Source organism: Gymnoscopelus braueri (assembly GCF_963280865.1).
Source record: "Gymnoscopelus braueri genome assembly, chromosome: 3".
In the NCBI taxonomy this organism is placed as follows: Eukaryota; Metazoa; Chordata; class Actinopteri; order Myctophiformes; family Myctophidae; genus Gymnoscopelus; species Gymnoscopelus braueri.
Genome location: NC_137612.1, coordinates 43,703,769 through 43,724,939, shown reverse-complemented (window position 1 = coordinate 43,724,939; position 21,171 = coordinate 43,703,769). Strand labels below are relative to the sequence as shown.

At 38.9% G+C, this 21,171-nt stretch overlaps 1 long non-coding RNA gene across 1 annotated transcript; it reads right to left on the bottom strand.

The window, feature by feature from the left end:
• Positions 1–7,339: 7,339 nt before the first annotated feature.
• Positions 7,340–8,431, bottom strand: LOC308082445. The gene is made up of 3 exons (XR_013932925.1): positions 8,367–8,431; positions 7,856–8,073; positions 7,340–7,416 (listed from the first exon to the last, which is right to left on the bottom strand). It is a non-coding gene; the product is annotated as an uncharacterized lncRNA (long non-coding RNA).
• Positions 8,432–21,171: the final 12,740 nt, after the last annotated feature.

Below are 21,171 nucleotides of genomic sequence, written 5' to 3'. Positions count from 1 at the left end.
GAGTAAAAGAGATCTCATGTGTCACGTGTAAAATTCTTCATACTGTGTGTGATTAACAGCAAGGGGGTTTAAGATTACGATCAAGAACCTAACAGGTAGGGTGATATTTTTTTGTAAAAAATGTTGTTAGAAAGGTTAAAGTACTATATTTTGATAGTAATCATTGCTACAGAGCGTTTGTTCGGTCACAGGGGTCTCTCCAGCTCTTTAGTAAACACAATATAGTACATTTTCAGGTAGGTGACAACATTTGAGCCAATCAGGAGAGAGCACTGAAAATGCATTTTCTATTTAATAAAGAGCTGGAGAGACATGGGAGACTCCTTTATGGACAGGGCACTCTATAGTAACGAGTACTATCAGAACATAGACCCATTTGCAATCATTTGAATAATTGCAAATCACTTACCCTACCTTTAACCACTTAGAACCTCATATATTGTTGAGAGGGAGTCCCTCGGGGCTCTATACCAGTGACTTTAAAGTTTTCACTCCACACTGAATATCTTCACTGAAAATAGCCGGTCGACAAGCTCACGACTCGCGAAGCGTTGTGAGCTTGTCGATCTGCTATTTTCTGCATAGATTTTCCCAGAAAATGGATGCTAGGGTTAAAGTAACATGTTACAAACCAATATACTGTACAACTACATTCATCTACAAAGTGCAGTATAGACCATAATGCCTTTATCCAAATATTCATAATAGCTGAGAGGAACAACAGCAATGGAATGCATAGTTAGACAGAGAAACTGTCGTTAATTTATTACCAAGTATGGTCAGTTGGCTCACAAATCATCATCATCATCACAATCCTCACTTTCAGCATCATTACCAACAGTATCATCATCATCATCATCCAGAGGTGAGTAGACCTCAGGTGGCACATGATCTTCATGAAGATCAGTCTGAAGACTAATGTCTAATGTGATATTCTTGAACATTGACATGGCATTCTGCATTTTCCTCTCAAAGTGCATCATGCTGCCAACAATAACAGCATTGACACCAGGATGATTTGTGTTGTTCATGGATGCCTGTAGGGACGCGTGCTGCTGTTGAAGGTGTTGGATCATGCTGCTCATCTCACGCTGAACCAAGACCCTTTCCTCAGTAGCCCGGTTCTTAAGGTGCAGTGCGTCGATGGCTCGTCTTTTTATGGATCTTGGGACATCACCCTCTTCCGTCTATAAAGATAAACGGGGTAAAACAACCATCCAACCAACATGAACCTTAGTGCCCCTTTTCTGGGACAAACATTCTGCGAAAATAATCTACAAATTCATGAAATGTGAGCTTGTAGATAATATTTTTTTGAGGAAAGGAAAGACTAGTGTAATTTGGAAACCAAATGTGAAATACACGCACATTGTCATCAAGGCCCAAATATACTGCAAAGGAGACATCGCATGCTTCTTGAAACTCCAGCTTTGAAGGGAAGGAGGCCTTCTGTGGTGGCCACTGAAGACTGTTGTACTCAGCAATGTTTTTTTTCAGTCTCCTGTTACAGCTGTTTATTTGTTTTGCCAGCCGCACAGCAATGCCTTGTCCATCTGCAACAGGACCAAAGGATCAAAAAACCATGAGACTCCAAAAACCCACAGTGAATGTAAACCTACAGTGTATGTAATAGAAAAACGAAATCTCTGAAATAACACCCTGACTTTGGAAATCTTGATAAACTAGACATTCAGATTGAAAAATACCATGATCTAATAACATTTATTTTCTAGCACAAAAGACATAATATCGATGTTATACTGTAAGTGATATTTAGCTATCAGCAACTTATAGAGCCCAGACATAATATCAAGCCTTTAAACTGGCCTGAAATCTCCTAAAAGTGATTGCATGCAATTAACTCATGCTGAACTTTGATAAACCACAATAGGATTTATACATTTTTGCTGAATTTTAATGAGACCAGTAGAATCAGTGTTTAGACCTGAATAACAGTATATTAACAACATGAACCATAGCATCCCTATTCTGGGGAAACATTCGGCAAAAATTGCTGATCAACAAGCTCAAAACACTTCATGACACGTGAGCTCGCGGATCAGCAATTGAAAAAGAAAGAAAGAAAAACAGAAGTACCTGCCAAGAAAATGTTTTCAGTTAGTCCTAAAGCACTAACAGTTTGGGATTTAATGTGTGCAACAGATGTTATGTACATCTATTAACATGAATGACTGTGAGGCTGAAAGCTCTGGATCTACATCAATTAATAAAATTAAACGAGGTATAGGCCAAAATGTAAAGTGGCCTGTTATAGCGCCACCGTGAGGCAGATCTTTGTAATTATGTTTGTAAATTATTTTGAAAATTATTCCTAACCTTTGTACCACTTGTGGTAACTCTAGCCCTTAAGGTCTCAGAGAGAAAAATATTTGAAAGGGAGATTTCCCCTATTCGCATTCAAGTCAATGGGGCATTTTAATTAATTCATAAATTAATATAAATTAAAGTATAAAACCTATTGCTTAGCAAAATGCAAGCACACGATTCCCGATGAAGCCGGTCGATTTGACATATGGCTTGTGTGTGTAGTGGCACAATTGTGGAAGGAGTAGCACGAAGAAGAAAGAAGAAGAATATTAAAGAAAGAATAAATAAACCGATCCAAGTACTAGAGTTTGTTGCTTTTCTGGCAACCACACTAATAACTTTCTCCCTGGGACACAGCCAATCCGATGTTCTATGGCTATATGAAAAGCACATTATTTTAATGTACATAAATAATTCAAAGCGACTTGAAAAATAAGTTGTTCTACCTGGGTATTTGCGTTTGAGCTGGAGTAGAGTGGCTCTCCCTTGCTTCAGTGCGTGCTCTCAGAAGCAGTTCAGCCCTGACTTTCTGGTCAAGCTTTCCCAGTGTTGCCTGGAACACCTCATCGAACTGATCCCATCTCTTTTTGATATTGTGCAGTCTCTCAATTGTCTGAAGACAGCCTTCTACCCTAAACACAAGAAACAAGAAGTTAGTGTTAACTCTGCATTGTACAATAGCGCACACATGGTGTTAGATTTGAAATGTTATACCTTGGCTTGCTTACTTACTGTATTTCCTCTGCATTTGATGACTCCTCAGTACGCAATCTGCATAGGAAAATATTTATGTTAAAACTGATAAAGGTTCAGTTCAGTTGTCATATCATGGGCATAACATGTTTAAATGCTATTCTGCATAATGTGAAGTGTTGAGATTTAACTGCTGTGGATGGAATTTCCACTAGTAAAGGCTACAATGTGAAATTGTGGCGGTGACTATGGCAGGCAGATGTGCCCATACATGGAGTAGTACAGTAGTTCTCAAACTGTGGTCCGTGTACCACTGGTGGTACTTGAGGAATGTCCAAAAAAAGAGGTGTGAAAATAGGCTCTCCAGCCATGCTCAAATTAGCATGACAGCACACCCAGCCGTTAATGGAAGATTTGAGCTTAATCATATTATTATTTTTCTGATTGTCTGTCTGAATGTCTCGTGACAACTGTAGGAGTTAGAGTTCCAGTTACTTTGTAGTGTATTAACGTACAGAACTGTGGAAGTCATTCTTATTAGGAATAAATTTGCCTATGTGACATTGTGTACTGTGTATGGCTGAATAGGATGGGGGTAGATCTGCGCTACTGTATTTTGACGAATATTTCCTGCGGTGGTACTCGAGGTAAAACGTTTGAGAACCACTGGACTAGAACATTCCAAATGCCTGTGCAATTTGAAAAATGTGCCCATGTTTGGACTGACATGTTCAACATCAGTGCAAATTGTACAGTAGTAGTTACTAACGGTTAACAGAAAACGGTTATCAATACATATTTAGGTGTGGGACATCAAACAAGAGACCGATCAGAAAGGGAGGGAGGGACAGAGGAACAGAGTGACGGAGAAGTAAATTAGCTTTTAAGATGAGACATTATTTGTCTTACTTGAGCTGGTTCAGCTCAATCAACTTTGTGATGTATGTTCTCTTCCATCTGGGAACACTTACATCTGGAATACACATAAAGACAGGATTCAACTCTAATACATGTCATCGTCCAATGCAAAAAGAGGGAGGGAAAGCAATGTTTTGTGAGAATGACCATCTGTTTTTATTTAATACTGTGTTATAAACTACTTTTGACCACCTTTATTGTTCCTTAACACCAAAAACACCCATTTACCTAATACTCAGAGCAAAACAACTATATAAAAGCCTGAGCTAACTCCAGCGCCACGCACCCCAATCCCTGAACCTGCAAAAAAACTATCCCTAACCCCAATCCTATCCTTAACCTCACAGGAGCTAACGTTTTCAGCCGAATTGTGTTCTCAAAGAAGGGAAAAAAACACCATTATCAGGCATTATCAGGAGCATGTTATCCACTCGATATGTGCATTTTTTACATACTCAAACGTTCGAGCCGGGTGCCATGGCATAGAATGAAGCCTATGGGCTTATATAGCTACTTAAGGTATTTTTTTCACACAAACTTTAGGCATCCATGCCTTGGTTGTGTCACACAAGCCGCCGTATCTGATATACAAAGCCTTTACTGCCCTTAGTGGGCAGTCCGCCACTAAGCCGGTCTGAGACTAGGTCGGCTTGTGTGGAATAAACAAGGCATTGATGCATGTCTGGTGACAACATGGATCCTTGACATAACATAACATGACATAACATTCCAATTTGGACCTAACAAAATACAGTAAGTAGGCATTAGTCCATGGGCTCCATTCTATGCCACAGGGAGAATGCATAACAGGTGGAGAGAATGGATTATTTCTGGTCAGACAAGGTCAGAGAAAGAAGGATGAGACTAGTAGGGATCATCACTGCATCAGACACCCCAAACTAGGGGAAAACAAACTAACACGGTGGGAGTCAACCCATGGCAAAGCTAGGAGAGGCAAAAAGCGTACCACCTATGTGGATGCACTGCAGTGCGACAGTGGGGCTAACAACAATGCAGAGCTCAGGACCCTGATGCTAGACAGGAAGGAGTGGAGGGGAACAATTCAGGAGTCCCGAGTTGGTGTTGGCTAGACCGCACTCTCGCCTAGCATAGCATAGCAGTTCTGCAAATAGGGGCATTTCTGGAAATAAACCCTGTGGCCATTCATTTGTGATCAAAATAAGTAGGAAAATTAACCTGTAATTTTAGTCTGGAGTTGTCCTTTAAAACAGGAGAATGCCATAATTGTATTACTGTAATGCTCTGTTCACACTGTCAGTTACAAAAGACACAAAGCAACAGTGGTTTTGTCACAAAGTCACAGTTATAATGGTGTGCAACGCTCTCGTTGATATCATCCAGTGTCAGTCCCATGAGCGAAAGCATAAAATAAAAAAATAAAAAGACCAGGGATTGTTTGGAGAAATAAGGTCAGTGTAAATGGTGAAAGAATCTTATCGCTGTTTCAGCTACAAACACTGGTTGTTGTTCCTATCTTCATGTTGCTGTATCTTTGTATCGGCTAGTGTGAATGCAGCTTAACATGTATTGATTTTAGCTTACCTTTTGGTTTTGTCTTCGAAAGAGAAAGGTGAGCGACTTCTGTCTCCCTTTCCATCCACCTCAGAACATCTTTCTCTGTACCTGGTGCCTCTTTCAGGATGCTGGACATCTCCTCCTCTGCATCACTCAGGACCTTCTGTGCTTTCTCCCATCTTTGACGGAGCTGCACGTCTACAATCAGAAATTGTCAGCTTTATTGGCGACCAATAGTTGAATGTTAGGGCACGTACCACACAACCATGTAATGCCTGGCTTTGGTATGTGGATGAAACATCAACAAACATCAGAACATACATGCCATTCCAAAACATTCCTTGTGAAAAACATTGGAAGCTGCATTAGTTGCGTCACTCTTTCAAGAAATACAGACATGGGACAAACCTAGATCAGCGGCTTTCCTCCTCCTATAATGTAGAAGGGCGTCAGTCAGGAGGTCAAGGCGGTGCGAAGGAGTCATTTCTTTTGTGACTCGCGCAAACCTTCTCAGAAAGCACCACAACCTCTCCATTCCTTCACCATCTGTCAGGCCAAATCCCTGTAGCCTTCTTGTGCTGTACATGATCTGTGAACAACACACAGTCTAACAGTTCATTTACTTCACAATATACAATAAATTACAACTGTGTTGCACTATGGGTTGAAGTAATAAATGTAGCATATGTGTACTTTGTGTATGAGATTATGAGATCCATTAATACAATCCTAAATATAAATTACCGACAGAACCAAAGCATTACCTGACACTGGAGTTTATGTCCATAAACATGAAATGCCGGAACAGCGAGGGACACACCTGGTGGTACTCCATCTCGTTTTGTATGATGCAACACACAGCAGCACAATATTAGATATTTTACGAAAATCCTTAAAAGACAACACTTACTTACACAATACAGTTTTAAGAAATTACTCACATGCATATGCTTTGAAAGTATACATGCTATGTCATATATGACAAATATACTAGCCTATTGAAAACAAAATAATGTTGTTATTCAAATGTGTTCCACAATGGCCTAAACATTTTAATGTAAAGCATCTGACATCTTAGGGACATATTTTGAGCTTATCAAAAACAAACTCACCGTTCTCCCTCACTCATGTTCAAAAAAACAAGGGGCATTTCATGTCGACAACATGCTCCAAAAACTCCAGTAATGTCAAGTTTTGTCTGCTGCTGTTTGGAACGGAGCTGATTTCCGGCCTTAAAGTTGCTACAGTCCTGAGTAGATAAGGAGATTTTACGTGTGACAACATATAAACTCAACGAATAATGACACCTCACAGCTAACACAGTGAACAATGGTTACAACTTTACTGACCTCACTTGGCTTGGAGATGTCAGGATGGGAGAGCACAAATTGTTCCACATCTTCGCCCTTGACGAACATGCAGTTGCCATGCAATGGCTCGGCTGGAATGGAATGGAAAAATTGTATAGACATTAGACAACTCTTTCAATCACAGTACAGCAGATACAAAATAACATTTCATGTCATGTCAACTCGTAATCAGCTCAGCTAGTACCTGCACTTTTTCCAGAGCTTCTTTTCCTCACAAGTCCAAAGTTGGCATCCATGGAGACAATTATCTCTCCGTCAGTCTGAAATATAAACATCAACAATGATTCAGTATCTGGTTCTGATGTATTGTTCTCTTAAATAAACCATCATATGAGATGGTGATGTGGAATTTGGAAATGAGCGGTTGCTGTCAATACTGTACAAAATGAACATCATCTGTTATGCTGCCTGAATATGCATACTTATAATTCAATGAACATGTAGAACTAGATCTAACCTTTGGACATGCTGGGCATATTGTGGCATCATCATAGAATGTTCGTCGTCTGTAATAGTGGTGGCGAAATTGAGATATTGATTCCCCCACTAAGGCTCTGTACAGCATGTTAACCTATGAAGCAGTGAACACAATTAAAATAAATATTGGTTGTATTAATCCAAATGACATGCAGGTAACTACAATGGTTTAGGACATTAGTAAAAATCACCAGAGTTGCATGGTTATTCCTTTTTTCCCCTCAACAGCAAATATGTCACAATGACAAGATTTCAACATTTCATCTATGTCATTTTGGTTGAAATTCTGTTTCAAATGACCGAGGTCAGGTTGCTGAAGTAACTGAGAATCAGTAGACAGAAATTGTGTTATCTTATGAGTGTTTCTTTATAGGCTATAATAATACCCGAGTAGTTTAGAAGTTTCCCAATATAAATAAACTTTCCACCAATACACTGTACACTGCAGTTCTGTAGGATACAGAAAGTGCATGCATTTTAAAAATACAGAAACACAATTAAACACAAGTTAAATTAAGGTTCATCTACTTTACCTCTGTAAGAGTTAGGTTGTTTTTCCAGCGTAGGGTGTTGCAAAACCCCTCAACCGACACCTGGCACTCTAGAGACAGATTATGAAACAGCTCCAGGAGGGCTAATGAAAATGCTGCCTGAGGTTTTTCTGGTGATGCCGGCCAGAGCCCATACTTCAGCAGAGTGCATGGTTCTGGTTCACACTGACAAAAAGTGACTGTGAAGTTGCACAGCTGGCCTATCAATGGGGAGAAGAGAGACAAATGGTTACTTAAGAATTGTTTACTTTTATTGTTTTTGCCAATTATTACCTTCACCAAATCGTTGCAGATTAATGACCTTTGCTTTTGAAAGTGATTTTGTAGGAAGAGAATGTGTGCTGTAGGTACTATGAATTTTGATAATACACCATGAACTTAATTGTAATGTTTCTTTCTATTGTTTAAAAAAAAATCTCTAAAGAACACTGTATATACTTTAAAGAATAGATCTGCTAATAAAAGACATATTGAGATACATGTTTTAACAAACCTGTGTTCACAACTATTTTCATCCCTCTGGTGTATTGAGCATGGGAACTGTGGTCCTCTGTTAAATTCAACAGGAATCCGTAGGAGGCTGTCTCATAGTATGTTTTCTACAGGATATGGAAAAAAGAAAAATAGAAAACACAGGAAAACCAGTTATGCCAACTTTGAATTATTTTTTTTAACCCTCGTAGGGTCCTCGGGTCCTTTTGACCCGGTTTAACATTTTCAACATGAATTAAACGTATGTAAACATTTTTTGTTCTCTATGAAACTTCTTCTATTTGCCTTATTTACTGTACTAAACATGTGATATGAAAATGAAAATTTTCATTTTCATGAAAATGAAAATTTTCACACAGGGCCTTCGGGTCAAAGTGACCCGAAGGCCCTGGGTGTGACTAAAACACGAAGACCCTACGAGGGTAAGGTCTAAAATGATAACTCTGACTTGACTTAAAATACATGTATATAAATTAATTTCTATAAATTATGAATAAGTACTAACATTCCATTTCTCAGGTAGATGCAAGGAATTTCTGTGTGTCGCCTTGACACAGGTTTCGCAGAAAACGATTGTGCTACTGCATTCCAAGCACCTATATTCAGCCTGCTCTTTGCAAATAAAGCAAATATTTGAGGACGGTGCTGAGTATTCTAATGACACACGTAGCAGTTCAGGCTTTAGTGACTCCCAAACACGGAGCTCTTTCTTCTTGGCTTTACTGTATGCAGACTCTTCATTAGGGTTGTGGCTAGCTTCTTCATCTACATCAAGATGTCCTACAGGTTGGGTTGATGGACCAGGGACAGCCGGGTTGAGTCTGGAGTATGGGTGTGAAACACTGTTTTTCACAAATGAACGTTTAACACCACGACCACCAATGGTCTTCTGCACAACTTGTATCCTCCTTTTCTTGAAAGGCATCCTGGATCTCGACTTCAAATGGAATCTGTAAAATAGCAGTTAATTTAAAAAGAAACATCAGTTAGAAGGGAATAATAATAATAATAATAATAATAATAATAACACTACAGACAGTTCAACCTTTTATGTTATGTAACTGAAATCAGTTAAGGCAAGACTGGGAAAATTACACTGACTACACATGACTGTGTTATATCCACTGTCAATAGTCTCTGTACATTCATAGGCAGATATAGGTAAAAACAGATCATGTTTTTACCTATATCTATCGTCTGTGCACAACCAGTTATTATGTTTAAGGGACAATTACTTTTTGACATGGGTCCAGGTAGACTTGGATAGTAGCCTATTTCTCCCCTTAATAAATGAAATTGTCATTGAAAACATCACTTTAGGTTCATTTGTCTTTGTCTAACATTTAAATTGACAAATATGCAAATAAAATGGGAATATAACATCACGAAAGGGGAAATACTTTTTCATAGCACTGTGTATATTAAAAAAGAAATGTAATATGCTAGATTATGTGTCTTGTTTGGTTGGTTGAATAATGTACCACAATGGAGACTTTTAGGAAGCCTTTATTTTGTGTACAAGATGTCTAGTCTGTTTCCCCCAATTTCCCCACATTATTCTAAACCCAAAGGCAAGACAATATCAATCACCACGCTCAACAAACATACGACCATGTGGGAACATGTAATCAATCAGATTAAAACAAAGATTAGTAAAGACATGCATCAAAGTAGATAATTATAATCATAGCCATGGTTCACATGACGCTTGTCTGTCACGAGCGCCATGGAGCAACTTCTACCTGGTTTGGCACGTTCTCCATTTACAACCCGTACATCTACAATAACGTTCACATTTCAAATATAAAGTGCTGACCTCACGGCCATGGATGTAACAAGTTGAAACAAGTGGGTCTAAGTACCTGTATCTTCCGTGTTGTTCAATAAAAAGCATTTTAATCCGATCGGTGACCATTTTTCATTCATGCTTTCGACTACGCGACCCTATCGGTTGGGAGGTGAATTGCACTCTGATACATTGTATCTCTATGAGAAAATGGCCACCAATCGAATTAAAATGCTTTTTATTGAAGAATACGGAAGATACGGGTACTTAAACCCAAGCATTTCAACTGGTTACATCCGTGGCCGTGGGGTCAGCACTTTATATTAGAAATCTGAACGTTTGTTTATGTAGATATACGGGTTATAAATGGAGAAAGTGCCAAAACCAGGTATAAGTTGCGCTTCATAGCTAAACGTCCTAACTTAGTCATCTTCCATACTGTACGTTTCAGTGTCCATGTTATCTTACCAGACGACTTGTTGGACACGTGTTGCATCAACGCCAAGCAGGAGTAAAAGGAGTGGAAATGGAAGGAGTCCAAGTTTTAACAATAATAAGTGATTTAACAGAAGAATATTGTCTCTTCTTGTGTGGTTTCCTCTCTCTCCTTTTCCTGGACCACTTTCGCGCGTAGCTTGGGGAAAAAAGTGATTGGCTAAAATGCTTGACAGACATATGAATTGACCAACCACGGGCCTCCTTAGATAAGACACAGGCTTTAGCCAACCCGCTTGCCTCATCTTTCTTGGCTTTACGCCCTCTCCATAGCTAAATGTAATCATAGCCTACAGAGCCTCTGGGTTATTCCAGAGTTTGGGGGCCTTGAATGTAAAATGCCCTAACTGATATGCCGCATATCAATTAGATAGCTATGAGCCAGACCATTAGGCTACATTTTCATTATTGATTAGAAGCAGTGTCCCCAAAAAAGCACAAGAAAGTACAGTTCAATACAAGGTCTGGTCTGCTAAGTGGATTTTAATCCCAAGAAAGCCCATGGCTTTTGTTTCCATTGGGGACCTTTGTACTCAATTCATAGAAGAAGGTTAACAATAAAATCTTCACATTTCTCCAAAAAGTCATTGTTTGCCAGTGAAGTGCAGCTGACACGGGTGTTATGTGTTCCAAACTACTGGTACCAGAGACTAGCTGCAGCAGATTGAACCTAATGTATGTGATTTTTCAGATTTTGTATGTCTGTCTGTCTGTCTGTCTGTCTCTTGCCAGTGTGTAGATATCATGCCCATACAGATGGGTCTGACATCACTGCATGGGTGATATGTTTGTGTCTTTTTATACCCATATGCCATATAGATTGCCCATATATGGATTTTCCAATTTCCCATAAAACAACATAGAATATCGCTCCACTCCAGATGAAGCTGGTGGATTTGATATGACGCGTGTGTGTGGCTAAAACTGTGGGAGGACTAGCAGGACAAAAAGAGTTTATCTCCCAAACTATAAAGTTCAGTGAAAACATCATTGTGTGTTGCCTCTGGCAACGACAGAAATTTAACTGCCAATACTTGTGGCTTAACATAAGAAAACACATTGACAACAAAAGCCCTTCAGCCAAAGGGACAGGATATCTTCAATAAACTTCTTTACATAATGACTAGAGCAAAGGCTTATAACCTGACACGTCAAGCCTTACTGTAGTGACCTGCCTTTGCCAGGAGTTTGACGGAACAGGATCTTTGCCTTTCTTGAGCAGAGGTGATTCTTGACACGATTTGGGAGTTTGGGAATTGGGACCCAACCTGACAGACTGAATGAGCCCCCACTTTACCACCTAAAACTAAGCTTGTAGATCTGCCATTTTCCCTGAATCACCTATAATGACTAACATGACTAAATTAATGTGGATTCATGTGGTTAATTCTCTGAGCTTTATTGTGCATTTTACCTGTTCATAAACTTTGCCTATGTGTGAACTTTTTTTGATGCTGGGGTTAAAGTGGTTAACAGTATGTATAAGTCAGACCAAATGTATCTAGACCCTTTGACCTTTGGGCCTGGGTCTGGGCCCTAGAAGTCCCCACACACAGCCTGTGTGTGGAAGTCACACCTACCCTCCCTTTCCAGCTCAGTTTCTTCATAGCAACTGTAGAATCCGTTCTCCTAAATGGCTGTGAATGCTTTTAACTTGAGGTCTCAGTTCTGCCCAACAGAAGCCCCTGGATGTGTGCTAAACATTAATGCTATTGAACATGGTGTACAAAACATCAACTTGGATGAGCATGCTAGCATGCTCGGATGAGCATGAGCCAGCAAGCTTCTGAATTCTAGGCCACAAAACCTTTAATGTGGGGCACTGAGCCTGTCCACTGGAACTCAGGGTCTGGTGGGTGATGGTTCATGTTGAGTCAGCATGCACTCACAACAGGATGAGACCGGCCCAGTTGTTCAGTTTATTATAGAAAGATTGGGAATATATATACTGTTGTACTGGACATGACATGACAAGAGACAGATATTGTGCACAGGCGTCAGCGAGTTCAGAGAATGCCATGAATGATTTATGAGTTTTATTGTGTCAAATAGATAGTCTCAGACCAATATTCATAATAACCATAACAAGTGAGTGAGAAGTTAGTTGGCAGGACATTGAGCCTGGCTGGTCACCCAGTTGCGACAGAGTAAAATGGTAGTCAATCCAAGAACAGAACAATGTGTGAGGGCTTGGTTGTGGTCACTTTGTCTTGATGACAGCTTAAGGTGCTCCTCAACCCTATTAGCTCATCGTGGGGTTCTTCAGAATTGCAGTCATTGCATCCATCCACCTCCACATAACCCAGCTAACCTCAATTCTGGACCTCAGCTATTGAGTATATATTAAACATATGTAATCTGTTAAATGTGTTTACCATACCCCAATATTAAACCAACTCAGTCTATCACTCCCTTGTACATAATATATAATGGTGTAATCCAACATTTTCATCTGACATCTGACATTACATTGTCCCCATTAGGTGCATTAAAAAAAATGTACTCATATCAATGTGTGGGGCACACATTGATATGAGTATTTAAGCTTCATGTGTTGCTTGTTACCTTAAACATTGTATAAAAATCTTTCCCCCCCCACCTTTGAATATGCTTCATAATTTCACTTGGTCTATACCCGCATAATAATCTCAATACTTTGCTTTTGCATGCTGTAACAATGCATTTGGGACATTTAACTATTTTAAAAGAATGTCCAACACGGTACTTCACACAATTCCATTTAATGGAGAACAATGAAAAACAACAATTAACGATTACAAATATTCAAAGATCAAACACAAAATAATAGACTAGGGCTTTAACAGTGGTGGGAAAAGTGCTTACATTTTGTACTCGTTTAAAAGTACCACATCAATACCACAGTGTAGAACTCTGTCACAAGTAAAAGTCCCGATATTCAAAAATTACAAAAGTATCGGCATCAAAATATACTTAAGTAGTACAAGTAAAAGTACTCATTATGTGGATTTCACAAGTTTTGAAAATGTATAAAAATCTTTCATTTTCAAAATAGCTACGGCTGAAGTGGTTAATGTATGTTTTGTAATAATAATCCAAATCTACAAAGTAACTAGTAAATCTAAATTTCAAATAATTGCAGTGGAGTAAAAGTACAATATCTGTCCCTGACATGTAGTGAAGTAGAAGTATTGAAAATTGGAAATACTCCAGTTAAGTAAAAGCACCTCGAAATTGTACTCAAGTACAGTACTTAGAGTAAATGTACTTAGTAACTTCACCACTGTTCAACCTTTTTTTTTTTCAACATGTTTTTTAGTTTTTCGAACACGCTGTCTGCCATCTGCTCCTCCCCCGAGGCAACTGGTTCTGAAAGACATAAGAATATGGAAGCGCATGACTTAAGTTAAAAAAGGCAAAAGAAATATCTGCAGGCAACTCTTCTTACAAATTCTTATCAATGCGAAAAAGAATCCTCATCTATATATGCGTGTGTTGATGGTTACTCAGAATAGTATATCGTCTATCAGACACCTGGATTAAATGGCTACTGACTATAGACATGATAAAAGAATTATGACTTGTACTTTATTTATTTTTAGACAAACATACAAATAGTCACCCTAAGCATTGAGACAAGCATATATAGACATGATAAATGACATATTTAACCCATTAAGGCATGAACTGGCCTAGGAGGCCACAAATCGATTGATTGATCATTATAATAAACATGCTGTGAAAATGCACATGGCTCAACCATCTGATCACTTTATAAGGTGTCTTTAGAATTGGACTCATAGAAAGAAGTCCAAATGGTTTAAGGACTGACCTTTGACAGCTGTTGGCACTGAGGATGCTGGCTTCGGCTTCTTTATTGGTTTTTCAGAGTGATTCTGCTTGCGCTTTCTCTTCTTTCTGGTTTCTGGATCTGAAAGATAGATAAAAGATGTGTAAGAATATGGAATGGAATACGTGACTGATTTGAAATGTGATAAACACATTATGCAAACTATGCTGTGGCAACCTCGTTAATATAAGTAACTGGAAACTGCATTTTCATGTGTATTAAACAATTATTTTTAAATCCTTTTTATTGTACTAAAATAAGTAGACCAGAGGTAGGATCAATTCATTCAGGCATTATTGGTTTTCCTTGCCATTTAAGATGGCAATATAAGAAAAGTATAGACCATTTACCAATTGTTCTATTAATTTGCTAATACAACTTAAATTAAGGATACCGTTTGTTTCCGTACAAGAACACATAATTACTGTATCTGAATACTCAATACTGACCATCCACAGCTTGCACCCTCGCTACAGTTGAGGTCTCCAGCTCTGAAGAACACTGACCGCCTGGAATGACAAAGATCAGACACTTGATTTTGAATGTATAATAACAAGTCAAGTACATAAGGAGACAATGAATTTAAAAAAATACATAAATACATTGCAGAAGAGAATGGAAACACAGTAGGGCTTATAAGAAGTTCCCACCTACAAATGAAGTATTCAGTAATCACAGTTTAATTTAACATACTGTAAGACAAGACAAACAACTACCAAGTTTGCATTTCAGTTTGGATGCTATTGCACAGTCAGATGCACTTAAATGTTTCCATATTGAATGACATGACAAAATCATCAACATAGGCCAGATGATTAAGAGGCATATTATCTCCCACCTACACTTGTTTAGCCGTTTTGACAGATCATACATATAAAGATTGAAAAGTGCAGGTGACAAAATGCCTTGTCTCACCCCATTAGACACTAGGAAAGGTACATATTTACTCATACCCCATCTACCTTGCCTGGTTTGATGTGTATACTATTATCATGTGCGATACGTCCCTGTTGTGGTTTGGCAAATAACTAACAGCAAATTGGTTAAAATGCCTATAATGCTTTCCCAGGTCCCAGTAGTGTGTTCACATACATGCCTTGTTTTGACCGAAACCATATAGTATTCATATGAAACTAGCCTGATGAGCTAACTCTTGATATGGCTCACACAAGATCCCAATAGCAGACAGCCTCTCTCACACCTCTGCGCTTTGAATGTTTGGAAATATTAAGCTGTACACGCTGCTCTAGCCCTCTGCAGCCACCTGCATACCCCAGGTTTTATTTGTTTGCAATGCACAATGAAAATTGAACACTAGGACACAGAGGCCAATATTAAACTAAGCAGTACATTTTAACACTGGAAAAGCCAGAAGCACATTATGCATTTTTACTTAAATGACAAATTATCTGATCATTCCAAACAATAGACATCAGTGTATAATGCTTCTGTTGATGATAAACATAAACCAGTATAGAGACATGTATAGACATGATAAATGACTCTTTAAGACTGACCGTCCATCCCTGTGAGCTCTACCATGGTGTCCCCTGTGAGCTCTACCACAGTGTCCCCTGTGACCTCTACCACGGTGTCCGGTTGCTCAACTGGCTCCTCAGCGCTTTCCATATCTACAAAGACAAAGGCCATAACTTTTTCACCACAATGTGTGACCAATTATGACAGACACACTTAACAAATAAACACGCATACCACACACAAATGTGAAAATACTGCATCCGCTTACAGGAGCAGATGCATGTTACACATAGCAAAATTCTAACATCACCTAAATCAACCATTCAACCTAGTATAGACATGGTAAATGACTACATAAACACTGACCGTTGACAGGTGTCGGCAGTGCCATAGCAGATTCAGGAGATTCCTCGGCACACTGGTTTACTACAAAGACAAAGAGTTTTTTCACCACTGCAATATAGACTTAAGACGTTTTCACTAATGCAATGCAGAAATAATTCTGACACAGACACACCAACAAGTCAACTAAAACACCACTTATAAATGTGAAATTACTGAAACAGCAATGTTTACTCGGCTCCTTTTTTTTAAACCAACGTGGCAACTTTTTCCTTCTTGCCAGTTATGTTGCAGAAGGACAGTAGTGCTATGCCCATGATAAACATTCTGTGAAATGTGTACCCAGATGTGCAGAAAAACCTTACGTAAGCATAAAGCGGTACTATAGTTTGTTTCAGGGTTGAAGTTTATGAAGTACTTTTACCTATTTCAAAAGATACATTTTCTGCAGCGTTCAAAATCTTCCGCATCTGGTCCGCTCCATAATTGTTGGCCTTTTTCAGTTCTAGGCCAACAGGAAGTCCAGTCACTTTCAGGTACATGCCTTCCTTGGCTTTCCTGTAGGGTACCAAACCCTCACCCCCCCGGCGTCCTCTAAATGACATAGACACCATATCAAAATGTAAACATTAACATACACAATATTCTGCATATAAACAATGGCAGATAACCACTCAGACAGACAATGGTATAATGGCTCTTTGATTGGTGACTGCATTCAAACAGTCTTCTACAGAAAGAAAAAAAACAGTAACTAGCACCAAAATACAGATGGCAGTGCAAGTGCATCTACTGTCCAATCCGGCGCAATGTCTGTTCCAAATAACTTTGAGAGTCCGTTACTTGACCCTACCACACACCAGGGTCTAAGGAGTAAGACCACCTCCTGCAGATGTGCTGGTTTGATTAACTCCACCATACAGATCGCTTAAAATAACTAAACCATACAGATTGGTTAACATAATGACTTTATAAAGAGGTAGTTCACTCAAAAACAAAAATCAATTTATAAACTCCAACTTCTGTGCCTCGCCGTGCATGTGTGGCTCAACCAGAGCTCAGTCACACGCTGTGCTAGGCGTGTTCTTCGCTCATGCATCTGATCACTGAACTAGAACTGGTTTATAGAAGCTATTGTCTTTTGCTATGGTTATATTCCGACACTGTAAACATAATGACACAGAAATAAAAAAGATAAAGTACATATAAGCTGACATTTGGAGTTAAACATATTTTTTATACGGTTTCACTTTCATCAAGTTTGATCCCTGTTTGCTTGCAACGCATTAAACACGGGAAGAGCTTTGGCTTCTATAATCGCTGTAAAGGATGGGGCTATACACTAACCAAAACTCTGAGCGCATTAAGCGCAATCTCAGGATAAGTAAATGATTAATTCAAAGTTGTATTTGCGTGAACAACTCCTTTTAAATAAATCCTTGTGACATACTTACTGTATTTTTGTTTGAAAAGTGCCGTCACCTTCTTAGTGAGTTCACCCTTGTCTAGTTTGGGGCAGGACGGTTTTGAAGCTGAGAAGCTATCTCCTAGGAAATGCAATGGAGAAGAAAGAGAAATAAGAAATCTAGTAACTCCCCCATAATGTCTGGTTCATCTGTGAGAATGTATGTCTCTACCAACCTTTACAATACACAGCAAAATCATTGGATATGCCGGTTGAGTTGATGAAACCCTTGCCTCCCTGAACCCTTGCCTCCCTCTCATGTACAACAAGTAGATTGTTTTGAGGGTCAAATGCCAGCACCACAATCTCCACACCCACCGCATTCAGCCCGGACACCTTTAATCAAATTTTGAACAAAATAAAACAGGGCTGGTCAAAATGCCTTAAACCAACATGAGTATTACACCGATTGAGGTTACTGACAACCTTAGCATAGGTTTGAAATAACCCCTGGCTTATAATATAAATTCTGTTTATATATGTATTGCGTGTAAAATGAAACATATGTATTATGTGTACAAATGAAACAACTCCACAATATAATGTGCGTGCATTTGCATCAAAATTACTTTGTTCAGCAAGTAACTGATGATGTGATAAAGCCAAATTATGACGATTAACCACTTAAACGCCATTCATTGTTGAGTAGAGTCCCTCAGGGAAATGTGCTCATTACTTTTTAGATCCTTCTAACAGACAAATTGTGGTGGAAATATTACCCCTCCCCAACATTGTTTGGCAGAGGTAATTACATCACCATGTCCTATTGAATAGCCAGATTAGCAAAGATCTCTACCTAGTGATTTGTCTGGTGACATATATGTCAATGTAAGGCCTAAAATTGGGTGGAAACAATTTGGAACCAAAAAATGCATTGCAGAACCAAGGAAACGAGTTTAGGGTGTCTGAAAATAACGTTGTTGTCCAAAATCTGTTACATTTCAGCACAAGGAAAAAGAACTGTGGTCTGATGGATCCAAACAAAGTTGCCTTTAGTTATAAGCTCATTAAAACTTTTCATTGATTAAATATTTATGAAACCCAACCCACAGACCAAATTTTTTTTTGGGAATTAAACAAATGGTGAAAATAGCCAATCTACAAGCTAATTTTGCATGACATTATTGTATGATTAGGAAAGTAGGAAATGTTTTAAAGAGATAAAATTAAAAAAGGAAATGCAAGTGAAGTCCTAGCCTATTCAAAGAATGTATATTTCCCCAGACGTATCAGTAAGCGGAGATCTGTTATGTTGATTCCAAACCTCTAAGTCGATCTGCTTCAGGTGCCTGTTAATTTTACGGTGCCTGTCTGTAGGGCTAAGGGGCTTTGGGGGCGCTGGAGCGTTTACAGCTGCAGCGCTCTGCCGGTATGTGCTCTGTGTGGCATCATCTAAGGATGACCACTTAGAGGCCGCCTCTTTCAAACTATTGCTAGTGCCTGAGAATGGAGGGAAAAAGCACATTTATGGGTGTCTATGGAGCGTTAGTTTGACATGTTAGTACATGACAGTGAAGTCATGATAGTTTGACAGACATAAGCATGACAGAGAAGTCTGAACAAAAGTAGATTTGAACACGGACAAGATAACTAAGAAATATAGGAAAAACGACAGGGAGCAGTTCAATGTACTTATCAGTACGATGAACAAATGGCTAGAGATTTATAGGGCTGGGCAATACTGTATCTGGTATCTATCCTGTGTTTCATGCTTACTGCAGTTGCTACTATGACACCTGAATTTACTCTAGATATTGTTACATTAAGATTATTGTAATCATCTTCCTGGTCACCCCCAAAATGACTTTTTTACCCTATCGTTTACACACCCCATGAAGCCTTGAATTCATGGATGTTTTAGTTTTTGTCGCATTCCTAAGCCAATAATTTGATGACCGGCGGAGACTCAATGGAGACTCTTTGAGATTCCACCGGTCATCACATTATTGGCTTAGGAATGTGGCAAAAAATCTCCATGAATTCAAGGCTCCATTGGGTGAGTAATCGATAGAAAAAAGAATTGGAACTATCCCTTTAAAGGCTGTATTTAGTAGTTTAGTAGTAGTAATAGTTTGTATTTATCCAATTTATTTCATATATTTAGATTCACACGATAATTTAAAAAGGTGATTTTGTTTTATTGCCCAGCCCTACAAGAGCATGAATGCAAGGTGTGCATCTTCAACAATAATTAAACAAGCACACTTTTTTATAAATCATAAAGTTCGGAAATGCAGACAAAAGCTTTATTCCTCAATCCCTAAGATTAACAGTCCCTAAAAAAGTTAATAATTCTAAATGGTTTATGATACGCTGCAATACACCTGACACTTAAAAGGCTTATTCTCTCACCAGTGCTTAATTCCTCCCCAACAAATCTGTTGTACCCCGAGCTGCCTTTTGTTTTTTTTTGATTGATTGATTGATTGAATATTTTATTAGGCAAAAAAATGTAAAACAGCACAGTTACATTTAAAATACTTTGTCTAACAGGTCCGTTCATAAAAGTCCTTGCGGACTTGTTTCCAATGAGGGCCTTGGTATTTAATTCATAGGCATATATAGTGGCACCACAGTTCAAATATAGTGGCACCACAGTTCAAATATCATTACAAAATAAACAGCAAAAAAAATAAATAAAAAAAAATAACACTATGTACAAAAAAAAAAAAAAAAAAAATATGTACAAGAACAGGGGGGGTAGGGTCTGCTGTCTAACGGGAAAATGGTACTACCTCCTCCTTTGGCCTCCTGAAAGGTGATTTTTTAAGGCTCTTTTAAATGAGCCCAGCGAACTGCATTTTTTGAGGGATGGAGTTAGACTATTCCAATCCTGGGTGGCAGTGCTGTAGAAGGAGAATTTGCCCATGTTTGTTTTATGGGTGGGTGGTACCAAATTGTTGTTAACGCTCCCTCTGGTATTGTGACTGTGGGTGTCGCTAACCTTTTGGAGGTATTTACTCAGATATGCGGGAATAGGGGGCATATCGGGCAAATTTGCATTTACAATTTTGAAGGCCAGTCCCATTTTTAGTTGTTTAACCCTGTCTTCCACCCTGAGCCAGCCTAGGCTGGCAAAATGGGTGGGAGAAAGGTGGGTCATGGGCCCCAATCCGAGGAGTAGCCGAATCAGTTTGTTTTGGGAGGTTTGAAGCTTAGTCTTCAGTGACACTGAGGTGTTGGAGTACCAGGAGGTGCAAGCATAGTCAAAAAGTGGTTGAATCAGGGCCCCAGAGAGGGTCCTGAGGGTTGACAAAAGAGGAAACTCTGCCCATAAATTTGGTTCTCTGGTTTACTCTTTTGACCACCTTTGTAGCCATGCTTTCACCTGTCAGGTATTTGTCAAGAACACAACCCAAATAGGTAATCTCTTCTTTGCTAGAGATAATTGTGTCATCGACTTTGACCTT